At 42.7% G+C, this 11644-nt stretch overlaps 1 protein-coding gene across 2 annotated transcripts in view; it reads left to right on the top strand.

Moving 5' to 3' along the window:
* loaf (low-density lipoprotein receptor domain containing lost and found) overlaps positions 1-11644 on the top strand; it is a 645276-nt gene that overhangs the window by 355407 nt on the left and 278225 nt on the right. The gene's annotated exons all lie outside the window — the stretch shown is intronic.

Raw genomic sequence — 11644 nt, 5'->3', positions numbered from 1 at the left:
GTTATCACTTGGCCGCACACACACTCCTCTACTTTCGAATATAATTTCCGGGCAAGCTCTCGGGCAGACTGCAGACCCATCTCAACTTCTTCAGGAGGATACGGTTTACAAGACGAACCTTTTTCTGGGTCCTTTCTCAGAGATGACCCTGTGAGCAGGGTCATAATCTAGGAGGCGAATTAGTAAACTGTGGAACAGATGATAAAGTTCCCTTAGGGTAGGTCAGGGTTGGATAAGTTAATTTTTTTTCCACTTCGCATAGTTTAGGTAGAAATTATTTGTAACTTTTTTTTTCAAAGACCAGTAATTGGCAATTTTTGATTAAAGAACTTTGTTTTAAACTTTATTAAAACTTTATTTCGATGAGATTGTTAGGTTTGACGAAGTTGAAATGTCCATTTAGATTCTATGGTGAAATTTCAGGGTGGAATTGATTGAGCTCATGATGATAGAAGAGGATAAGGAAGGGGGAGGGAAGGAGAAGAGGAAGGAAGGAAGAAGAGGAAGGAAGGAAGAAGAGGAAAGGAGGAGAAAGAGTTGGAGGATGGTCAGAAAATGGAGGAGGAGGAGGAGGAGGAAAGAGAAGTGGGAAAAGAGGAGAAGGAAGACGGAGGGAAAAGGAAAATGAGCAGGAGGAGGAGAGGAGAGGAAAGGGAGGAGGAAAATAGGAAGAGGAAAAAGTGGGAGGAGGAGGACATTGAGGTGTAGGGAAGAAGGGAAAGAGGAAGAGAGATCAGGGTGCAGAGGAGGAAGAGGAGGAGGAGGAGGAGGGGGGAGGAGGAGGAGGAGGAGGAGGAGGAAGAGTTGGAGGACAATGGCGCTGGAGACAACGAGAGCGATAACGATGATTGGCCGGAGCGCCTTATTCAAGGTCTCTCGCTGGATGCCCTAAGGTCACCCGCCGTAAACCGTAGGAGGGCTCCCCGAGGGAGGGGAGAATATTTTGCGTCATATTTCCAGCACCGACACTTCACCAGCGCCTCTGTCCTTGATGGCAGTATCGGGAGTTGAGTGGAAAGAGTGGGTCGGTTGTGTGGAGTACGGGCACATATACTCCATGGACTTCCAGGAAGTCCGATAGCTTCTGAAATTGTCGGGTGGGGTTCCAGTCCGGAGGAAGGACGATAGGAACGACCTTCCAGTTTCCAGGAGAGTTGGAATGAGACCATCTTTTTCTCAAAGTTGACAAAGACATTTGGGTGGTAATTATTTTGGATTGGGGGGAAGGAAGTTCGGTCTCTTCCCCCCCCTTCGTTTGTGGGGTGGGGGTAATATTGCGTTTGGGTTAAAATGTATCGGTGTCATATCCAAATGTATTTTCTGTGTGCTTGCTGGAATTGAGAAATGGAAGACGGAAGCTGTGCTTCCATGAACAGTCTATTACAGTCTAGAGGGATGACGGGGGATTAAAGTTGGGATTTGCAAAAGATTTGAATGACATTTTACGAGACAGAAGTTTGTGTTTTCGATTCCTGTCGATCTGAGTTGGTGGCGAGGTTTCTGTGAGCGACTAAGGAGACACATTGGTGGTCGACTTGCAAGACAAAGATTCCTCTTGGTCCTCCTGAAGACCCGGAAGGTACCAGCGACCTTAGGGCACTGGCGAAGGGTTCTGGGGTCCGACCTTGAAGGAAATGAGCGAAGATATTCTTGCTGTCGACTTTGAGGAAGAGGAAGAAGAAAAGATATAGGACGATGAGGGAAAAGAAGAGTGGGAGGAAGAAGAAGAAGAAAAGGAGGAAGAAGAGAAGGAAGATAGGAGGAGGAATAGGAGGAATAGGTTCCTCCTAACCAGTCTTAATCTAACTGACAACGTGATTTGATGAAATTCCAAATCTGACTGGATTTGCAACCAAGAAGACGTTGGTTTGGCGTCTCCAGTCAGGCAGACCAATAACATGCGCCCACGTAAAGCGTGTCGGCCAATCAGGACGCGTCTTTTCGTTGTGACGTCATGTCGCAGCAGTTCCTTCCTTGTCGGCCAATCAGAACGCATCGTTTCGTTGTGACGTCATGTCGCAGCGCACCTCTGGCCAATCAGATACCAAGATGATACTCGCTGATAATTATCTACATAATTTTTTGAAGGACCTATGTATATATTTTTGTAGGATACTATGAGAAAAAAATCTGAAACTTAGGTATTCTATTATATTTGATTTTGTCTTGATAATGAGTTGTAGATTTAGGAAATCAACAAAGTGTAACATAAAACGTATGCCTACTCGTAAGGTGGAGCCGACTGGAACTCAAGGGTGATGTCAGGCAGATTGTAAATCTTTCCTGGATCAAGGCCAGGGAATATTCGTTTTCTCGCTTGAATCCTTGTGGTTGTGCATATTTATATATATATATATATATATATATATATATATATATATATATATATATATATATAATATGCGTACTCGTTATTGTCCTTATCTTTGCGTGTCCATTGTATAATATATATTCATTTCTCTCTCTCTCTCTATCTCTCTCTCTCTCTCTCTCTCTCTCTCTATCTCTCTCTATCTGTCTATCTATTGTTTTAGTTTTTAAATAGTTGTCCTGTTATGCGCACTTGTCCTTTTTTAATCTTCGTTATTTACACGTCACTTTTTTTTTTTTACATTTTATCGTTAATATTAACAAGACTCCAGTTTTCCTCCGTTGCATCCTCTACTGTTTCTCTTTCTTATCCTCTTCCTCCTCCTCCTCCTCCTCCTCCTCCTCCTCCTCCTCCTCCTCCTCCTCCTCCTCCTCCTCTGCACCCTGATCTCTCTTCCTCTCTCCCTCCTTCCCTACACCTCAATGTCCTCCTCCTCCCACTTTTTCCTCTTCCCATTTTCCTCCTCCCTTTCCTCTCCTCTCCTCCTCCTGCTCATTTTCCTTCCCCCCCCGTCTTCCTTCTCCTCCTTCTCTTTCTCCTCCTCCTGCTCTTTCTTCTTCTTCACTTTTTCATCTTCCAATTTTTCATGCTTAATCCTCAGTCCTCCACTTGTCTCTCCCTCCACTTCTTACTCCTTCCTCCCCCTCCTCCTCCTCTTCTTCCTCATTCTCTTCTACTCCTCCTCCGCCTCTTCCTCCTCCTCCCTACATCACCCTCCTCCACCTTCCGGCCTCTAAGCTGCAGTTAATGGAAATGCCGCTGGTTCGCCCGATATGGCTCCTCTTCCTCTTCCTCTCCTCCTCCTCCTCCTACCACCTCCTCCTCCTCCTCCTCCTACTCTTCCTCCTTCACCTCCTCCTCCTCCTCCTCCTCCTCCTCTCTATCACCCTGCTTCTTTTGATTTTTCTTTTCCTATTTTTGCTCCTCTTCCTCCTCTTCATCTTTATCCTCCTTGTCATACCTCTCCTTCATCTCCTCCTCCAACTCATTTACCCCTTCCTTCTTTTCCTTCCCCTTCTCTCCTCCTCCTTCTTTTTTCTTTCTCTTCCTCCTCCACCTCCTCTTCCTCCTCTTCCTCCTCCACCTCCTCTTCCTCCTCCACCTCCTCTTCCTCCTCCTCCTCCTCCACCTCCTCCTCCACCTCCTCCTCCACCTCCTCCTCCACCTCCTTCACCTCCTCCTCCACCTCCTCCACCTCCTTCTCCACCTCCTCCTCTACCTCCTCCTCCTCCATCTCCTCCTCGACTAAATCCTCTTCTCCATCACCCCACCCTCTTTACTTCGACAGCTCGGTGTCCTCTCCTTCCTCCTTCGTCACTTCTTCTAAACCGAAATCCTCTTCGACATTGCTTCCATTTTCATCCATCCCTCCCTTCCTCCCTCCCTCCACCTTCTTCCCTCCCTCCACCTTCTTCCCTCCCTCCACCTTCTTCCCTCCCTCCACCTTCTTCCCTCCCTCCACCTTCTTCCCTCCCTCCACCTTCTTCCCTCCCTCCACCTTCTTCCCTCCATCATCTTCCTCCACCTTTTCCCTCCACCTTCTTCATTCCAGCACCCTCCTCCCTTCACCCTCTTCCTCCCTCCTCCTTCCTAACTTCACTTTCCTCCTCCCTCCACCACCTCTTTATTCTGTCGTCCCTCCACCTCTCTCTCCCCGTTTCTTCCTCCTCCTCTCTTCTCCTTCCTCCTCTTCCTCTTTCTCTTCCTACCTCTTCTTCCTCCCTCCTCTTCCTACTTCTGCTTCCTACCTCCACCTCTCCTCCTCTTCTTCTTCCACCTCCTCTCCTCCTCCTCCCCCTCCTCCTCCTCCTCCTCCTCCTCCTCCTCCTCCTCCTCCTCCTCACCCCTTTTCCTCTTGCCCTTCCTCCCTCCTCCCAGTTTCTCCTTCCCTCCCTACCTCTTTCCCTCCCTCCTCCTCCTACCCCTTCTTCCTCTCTCCTCTTCCTCCCACCTCTTCCTCTCTCCTCTTCCTCCCACCTCTTCCTCTCTCCTCTTCCTACCTCCTCCTCCTCGTCTTCCTTCATCTTCCCACCCCATCCACCACCTCTCCTCCTCCTCCTCCTCCTCCTTCTTCTTCTTCTCCTCTTCCCCCTCTTCCCTCCTCCGTTTCTCCTCCCCTCCCTCTTCTTCCCGTCTCACTTCTTCCACGTCGTAAGGACGCGGCCGAAGACGAGCCCCAATGTCTGTGAAAACGGCCCGAGGGGGGGGGGAAGGGGGGTAGGCGTGGCGGAAGAGATATGTCAAAAGACGGTGGGGAGGGGGGAGGTCACGATGGGGGGGGGAGACGTATGGAGACCTGGAGGGAGCCACTGTAGCTAATCAACAATCTATTACAAAATACGTTTAGAGCTCCTGGTTTTTTTTTTTTTTTGTAAATTTTATTTGTGTTTTTTGGAATGGTGTCCTATCTCTCAGCTTACATTTTTTGTCAATTTCCTTCTTGCATGTTTGCTTGTTTTGTAGGTTTGTTAGGTGAAGAGACGTACGTATATTTCCACGAACAGCCACGCAGACACACACACGCACGCACATACATAGACACGCACATGCACATAAAGACATGCACACACACTCACACACACACATACACACACATACACACACCCACACACACACACACACACACACACACACACACACACACACACACACACACACACACACACACACACACACACGCGCGCGCGCAGTTGGTAGAGTTCCCGGCTGCCACTACGGTGGTCCGGGTTCGAATCCCGCACAGGAATGAAATAATTTCAGTATCGCCGCGCTGCGGGTTGTTACTTCAACTCACGTGGGCGGGAAATTGGGTGTGTGTGTGCGTGTAAGGTCACAGCATTACCCATAGATCGGTCATCTATGAGCTCTTAGCTCTCTTCCGGAAGGGAAGTAGCTGTCGATCTTGAGTCCAACACGTGATCCAAGGCCATGGTGAATCACACGTGCATAAATGATAAGAGAAAGGCAGACAGACACAGACAGACAGACGGAAAGAAAGGGTGACAGACAGAGAGCAGCATTGATAAATGGCTTATTAGAATAAGATAATTTTTCATTAGTATCCTGTAATGGGCAAAGCGAGAGAAGAGTAGATATTGGACTGCTGTCATTGTTGTTGTTGTTTTCGTTGTAAATTTAGTTTACCAGCGCTTCTATCCTTGTGTTTGTTTACTTGTAGGCCGTCGGGTGGTTTGTCTTTAGCTTATTGTAGTAACGAATAGCGAGTTTGCTGAAGTTAGATTGTGTAAAATCACGTGTTTTTTCAGGACCTGACTGGGGCAGCCGAATTGTGAAGTCATTAATGAAGAAATCTGAATTTCAGTTTGGAGTTCCAGTTGGGCTCGATTATGATGGGCTTAAATTATTAAGCTCCCAGGATTGGAAATTGAATTTGATTTTGTGTAGTTGTACACAGTCATGCACACACACACATGCACATACACGCGTACACACATGCACACGCATACACGTACACACGCACACACACACACACACACACACACACACACACACACACACACGCACACACGCACACACACACGCACACACACACATATATGTACATACACACGCACGCACACACGCGTGCATACACACACACAAATACACATACCTACACATACACATACCTACGCACACATAGTATACTTACACACACATAATAATATACCTACACTTATACACACACACATAATAATATACCTACACATACACACACACACACATAATAATATACCTACACTTATACACACACACATAATAATATACCTACACATACACACACACACACACACCACACACACACACACACACACACACACACACACACACACACACATAATAATATACCTACACATATACACACACACACATACCACACGCATGCACACACACGCACACACACAACACACACAACACACACACACACACACACACACACACACACACACACACACACACACACACACACACACACACACACACACACACACACACACATACGTACACATACACACACACACACACACACACACACACACACACACACACACACACACACACACACACACACACACACACACACACACACATTCACAATGTTAGTTATAGAATAAACCAACTAGATTGAGGAAACGACTGTGCTATCTCTTGGTATGAAAACGAAATGAGAAAGCAAACAGAAAATCTATATTTTGATTGTATAATAAGGCACGATATCAATGATGTAGAAAATATATTTAGAATATATATAAAAGCGATGACGCTGACTACGACGAGAGACGACGATGATGACGATGACGAGTTGGCTTATTGGAAAGTGAAGTTTTGAATAAATTATTCTTTTTTAGATTATTTTCTAGAATAGTACGAAGTGGTGCAGAGTCGTATTGACGTAATTATTTTTTTCTAGAGCCTGGCTAGAAGATAGTTCATATCTAAAAGCTCTTAGCCTAAGACTGAAGGCTTCACTGTGAAGATAACTTTGTACAGAAAATGGGCAATGACATAGAAAAGGTGACGGGCACCCCTACGGACCAGAGTAGCATGGAGTTTTTATATTATTGGAGATTAGTTCCCAGTTAAAATATGCTCATCACTTTTTGGTTTTTACTAATCCTCCGTTTTACTAATCTCCTTAAACAGCTCCTTTACCATCTTTGACTTCAAACTCTTTACAAAGGATTACAAAGGGGGAGCCTGCCGACAGGGGACCTTTTGGTCCATAACTAGGTCGGATGAGAACAAAACGTAATAATGATAAATAAGAATTATAGTAATGTAAATAAGATAGATAAATGCATAGATATACTTAAGTAATAAAGAAGCAGGTAAATAGTAGATAATGATATTGATATATAACTAACAATAAATGAAAATCAAGCAAATGATAATAAACAAACAAATAATAACAAATATAGTATAGAATAAATGGCAGTCATTACAGCATCTTTCTTAGGTGTTTATCTAAACGAATCTTAAAATACGATGTCGTTCCCTAGAATAGAAGCGCAGGTTGTGTCGGGCACCTCATTCACTCTTGCCCCAAAATTACATCCATATATCAATGGTTCCCCCCTCCCCCTTACAAGGGGGTAGCCAAAGTCAAAGGCATAAATCGACTCCCACCTATTTCATCCTAACATAGGCCATTCCCATTCACCACCCCTCCCTCCCTCCCTCCCTCCCTCTTATCTTGGCTCCTCCTGGATGACGGGTCACCCCTGCATCTCGCCCACTGACCTGGGTCAGAAGCAATGCAGCAAGACACAGCACATCCACAGCAAGGCCGCTTCATTAAATCGGCGACCCTCCTCTTTATTCCCTCGTGTAGAAAAAGAAGACGGGAGGAAAATTATGAAAATTATTATCTATTATTTTCTATTATAATTTGATTATGCTATTTTTGTTGTTGTTAATAAACTTTTTTCAAAATGTTTATCGTGTGACTGAATATATGTTGAACTCGTTCACTGTAGTGATACTCTATACGAATTTTATATTTAATTACAAAATATTCAGGCGAGGGTCAGAGTTCTTAGGGTCTCGACCTGCCATAAGTCTCTTTCGACCTGGGTCTTTCGTCTTTGGCCGAATGAAGTCTTCGTGTTAATAAATAAATAAGAAATTAACATGTCTGTTTTTGGCAAAAATGATCTACCCGGTGACGGTGACTTGCTAACAGTCCACGAGAACCTGATTGGCTGAGAGAGTGGTGACGTCACGGCAACGGGGCAACTGATTGGCCGCTCGTGAAGCGAGCAGCGCCGCAAGCCAAGTGTCCATGGCGAAGCCGACGCTTGTAAAAAAATAAGGGAGAGGGGGGAGTGGGGGCTATCCGGGGGGGGGGGTTAGGCCTTGTGCAATAGGTTACGGGATTAATGGGATGAGTGGCGGGATTTCACCGGGATTGGACAGCTGTCAGTCTGGGAACAACAGATTTATATATTTTATAGATTTTGTTTATCTTTTTTATATATCTATATATCTTTTCATCTAGATTTACCTATTCGGCCTGATTGGGTTGGGATGTTTGGGGGTGTTGTACCAATAGTTCCTCTCTAACCTAATCTAACTTAACAATCTAAACGTAACCCAACCTAATTTAACCCCAAACTAACTTAACCTAACCTAACGTAACCTAACCTAACTTAACCTAGCCTAACTCAACCTAAACCTAACCTGACATAACGTAATTTAACCTTAGCCTAGCCTAACTTAACCTAACCCAGCCCAACTTAACCCAACCTAACCTAACCCAACCTAGCCCGACCTAATGTCGTAACTGAAATCCACCCTTAAACTGTTGTTAAACTATTTTTTTTACCAAATAGTCAGCCTTAGCTGAATAGAATCCTTTGGCGTTGGAGTTTAGAAAACTGAGTGAGGTTACCCGAGAGGTTTCCTTATCAAAAGGTCGCTATAACAAATTTTAACGTTTTAACCGTAACGAATTTTAACGGTCCCTATAACGAGTTTTAACGGTTTTCTTTGAGTCGTCAATATAACTTTTTTTTTTATAAAATGAGCAGTAGAATGAATGTTGATACTTGTTTGTATTAATATATATATATATATATATATATATATATATATATATATAATATATATATATATATATATTACAAAGGATTACAAAGGCGGAGCACACGCCGACAGGAGACCTTTTGGTCCATATCTAGGTCGGATGCAAAAAAAAAAAAAAACCATAATAATAATAATAAAATGATAAATAAAAACTATAACAATGTAAATAACAAATAAAATACATATATATATGTACATATATATATATATATATATATATATATATATATATATATGTACATATATATATATATATATATATATATATATATGTACATATATATGTATATATATATATGTACATATATATATATATATATATGTACATATATATATATATGTACATATATATATGTACATATATATATGTACATATATATACATATATATATATGTACATATATATATATGTACATATATATATGTACATATATATATATATATATATATATATATATATACATTTAATATATATATATATATATATATATATGTACATATATATATATATATGTACATATATATATATATATATATATATATATGTACATATATATATATATATATATATGTACATATATATGTGTATAAGTATGTATATATGTATATATATATATATATATATATATATATATATATATATATATATAATATATATTGTCACTATAACGACTTTTAAAAGTTTTTATTTTTGAATTGTATATCTGGTTTTAACGGTTTTTTATATTTCAAATGGTTACTACAACGAATTTTAACGTATTTTTTCTCGTGAATATGATATACCGACATTTTCTATCGAGAAGCTTCTTTGTCATATTTTCAAATAAATTCTTCTCAAGTTGAAATAAATGGACTGATTTTCATTTTGCATTTAGAACGTTCATAATTCTAGTGTTCATAAATATGTTAACATTCGAAGAACATCATTTGTTCTGTAATGCATCTGGACATAACAGACTTTATTATGTCTTGTTTGTTTATTTATATCAGGAAAAGTATATTTTGTGACATGCAGAAATATTATTTCTTTTTTATCATCATTATTCTATAGCGGAATGGGTTTAAAGAAGGAAAAAAAATATTTTTTCCAATGAATGAATTAGTAAAAAAAGATTAACAAGACAATATAGTTTACTGCTACATTCAGTGTCAGGTTCGTCTAATTACTTTTGTGTTTGCCTCTTGATTCGCGGAAGAAGAAAATGATGCAAAATATGTTGTGGAGTGAATAGGTAAACCTAGAAGAACATTTTAACTCTTCGAAGATTGAGGGCGTCACTTCGGTTGAATAAAATCGCCTGGCGGCAGTCAGAGTCAATCAAGTCAAATGCTTTTATTCTGGTTAATTTCAGGCGATTTCATTCGGTCGTGGTGGGAGGGTCACTTCGGTAGCATGCGCGCGCAGACACACACACACACACACACACACACACACACACACACACACACACACACACACACACACACACACACACACACACACACACACACACACACACACACACGTGGCGCGGTTGGTAGAGTTTCCAGCTGCCACTACGGAGGTCCGGGATCGAATCCCGCCCAGGGCTGAAATAATTTCAGTACAGCTGCACTGCGGGTTGTTACTCCAACTCTCGTGGGCGGGGAGTTGGGGGTGTTTGCGCGTGTAAGGTCACAGCATTACCCATAGATCGGTGATATACGAGCTCTAAGCTCTCTTTCGGAAGGGAAATAGCTGTCGATCACGAGTCCAACCCGTGATCCAAAAAACATGGTGAATCGCATACTCTCTCTCTCTCTCTCTCTCTCTCTCTCTCTCTCTCTCTCTCTCTCTCTCTCTCTCTCTCTCTCTCTCTCTCTCTCTCTCTCTCTCTCTCTCTCTCTCTCTCTCTCTCTCTCTCTCTCTCTCTCTCTCTCTCGTTCCTCCCTCTCCCTTTTTGTCTCTATTGAAGACAGAAAACATACGAATCTGACGCATGAAAGAAATGTTGGAATGTTGTCTGTATTACATGAGTGTAGGTTTGTTTCCTTGTCACTAGGGTTGGGGGGAGGGGGGAGAGCAGTCGCCGGTTGCTCATTTCATTTTGTGAAAATGTGGGAAGAAAGACAATGCTAACAGAGACCTGAGTCTCGCTCCGGGGACCGAGTATCTGCTCCTCGAGGTTGCACCTCCAACTAAAGGTGAGGGTATGGTTAGGTGTTTCAAGATGGGCGAGTGGGAGATGGTGCTATTCGACGTCCGTCTCGCAGGACTAGGAGACCATACCGGTGAATGAAATCCCATGGGGGGAGTAACGGAGGTGGGAGTGGGTGTGTGGGGGTGGAGTGGGTGAGAGGAAGTGGGAGTGTTGCAGCGTTGAAGGGGGTCAGAGGATTTATCGGGGGAAGGGAGAAAGTTTCTGAATACTTCAGAGTCTGTCGTTATTTCTGAAATCTTTCTCAATTTGTCTTCGGAAGCAGACTTCACCTTGAGGCGCCTTTGTTGGACAACTTTGGGTTCAGCACACAACTCCAAGCGGGTCTCGACCTCTGGGTGCCACGTTCGAAAGGAAGAGACCATTTGTAACTGAATGAAAGTGTCTGATTTTTGTCTCGTGATACAGTAAAGAGGTCGATGTGGAAGACCTTTGTAAATAATTAATCGATTTTACTCAGTCTTAGTCGATGCTGGAGGGGAAAAAATCAAAATCAAAATTTCTTCAAGAG

The sequence above is a fragment of the Oratosquilla oratoria genome, chromosome 18, assembly GCF_046742065.1.
Source record: "Oratosquilla oratoria isolate Oo_2021 chromosome 18, ASM4674206v1, whole genome shotgun sequence".
Lineage (NCBI taxonomy): Eukaryota > Metazoa > Arthropoda > Malacostraca > Stomatopoda > Squillidae > Oratosquilla > Oratosquilla oratoria.
The sequence above is the reverse complement of the archived record's forward strand: the minus strand, read 5'-3'. Positions and strand labels throughout refer to the sequence as shown.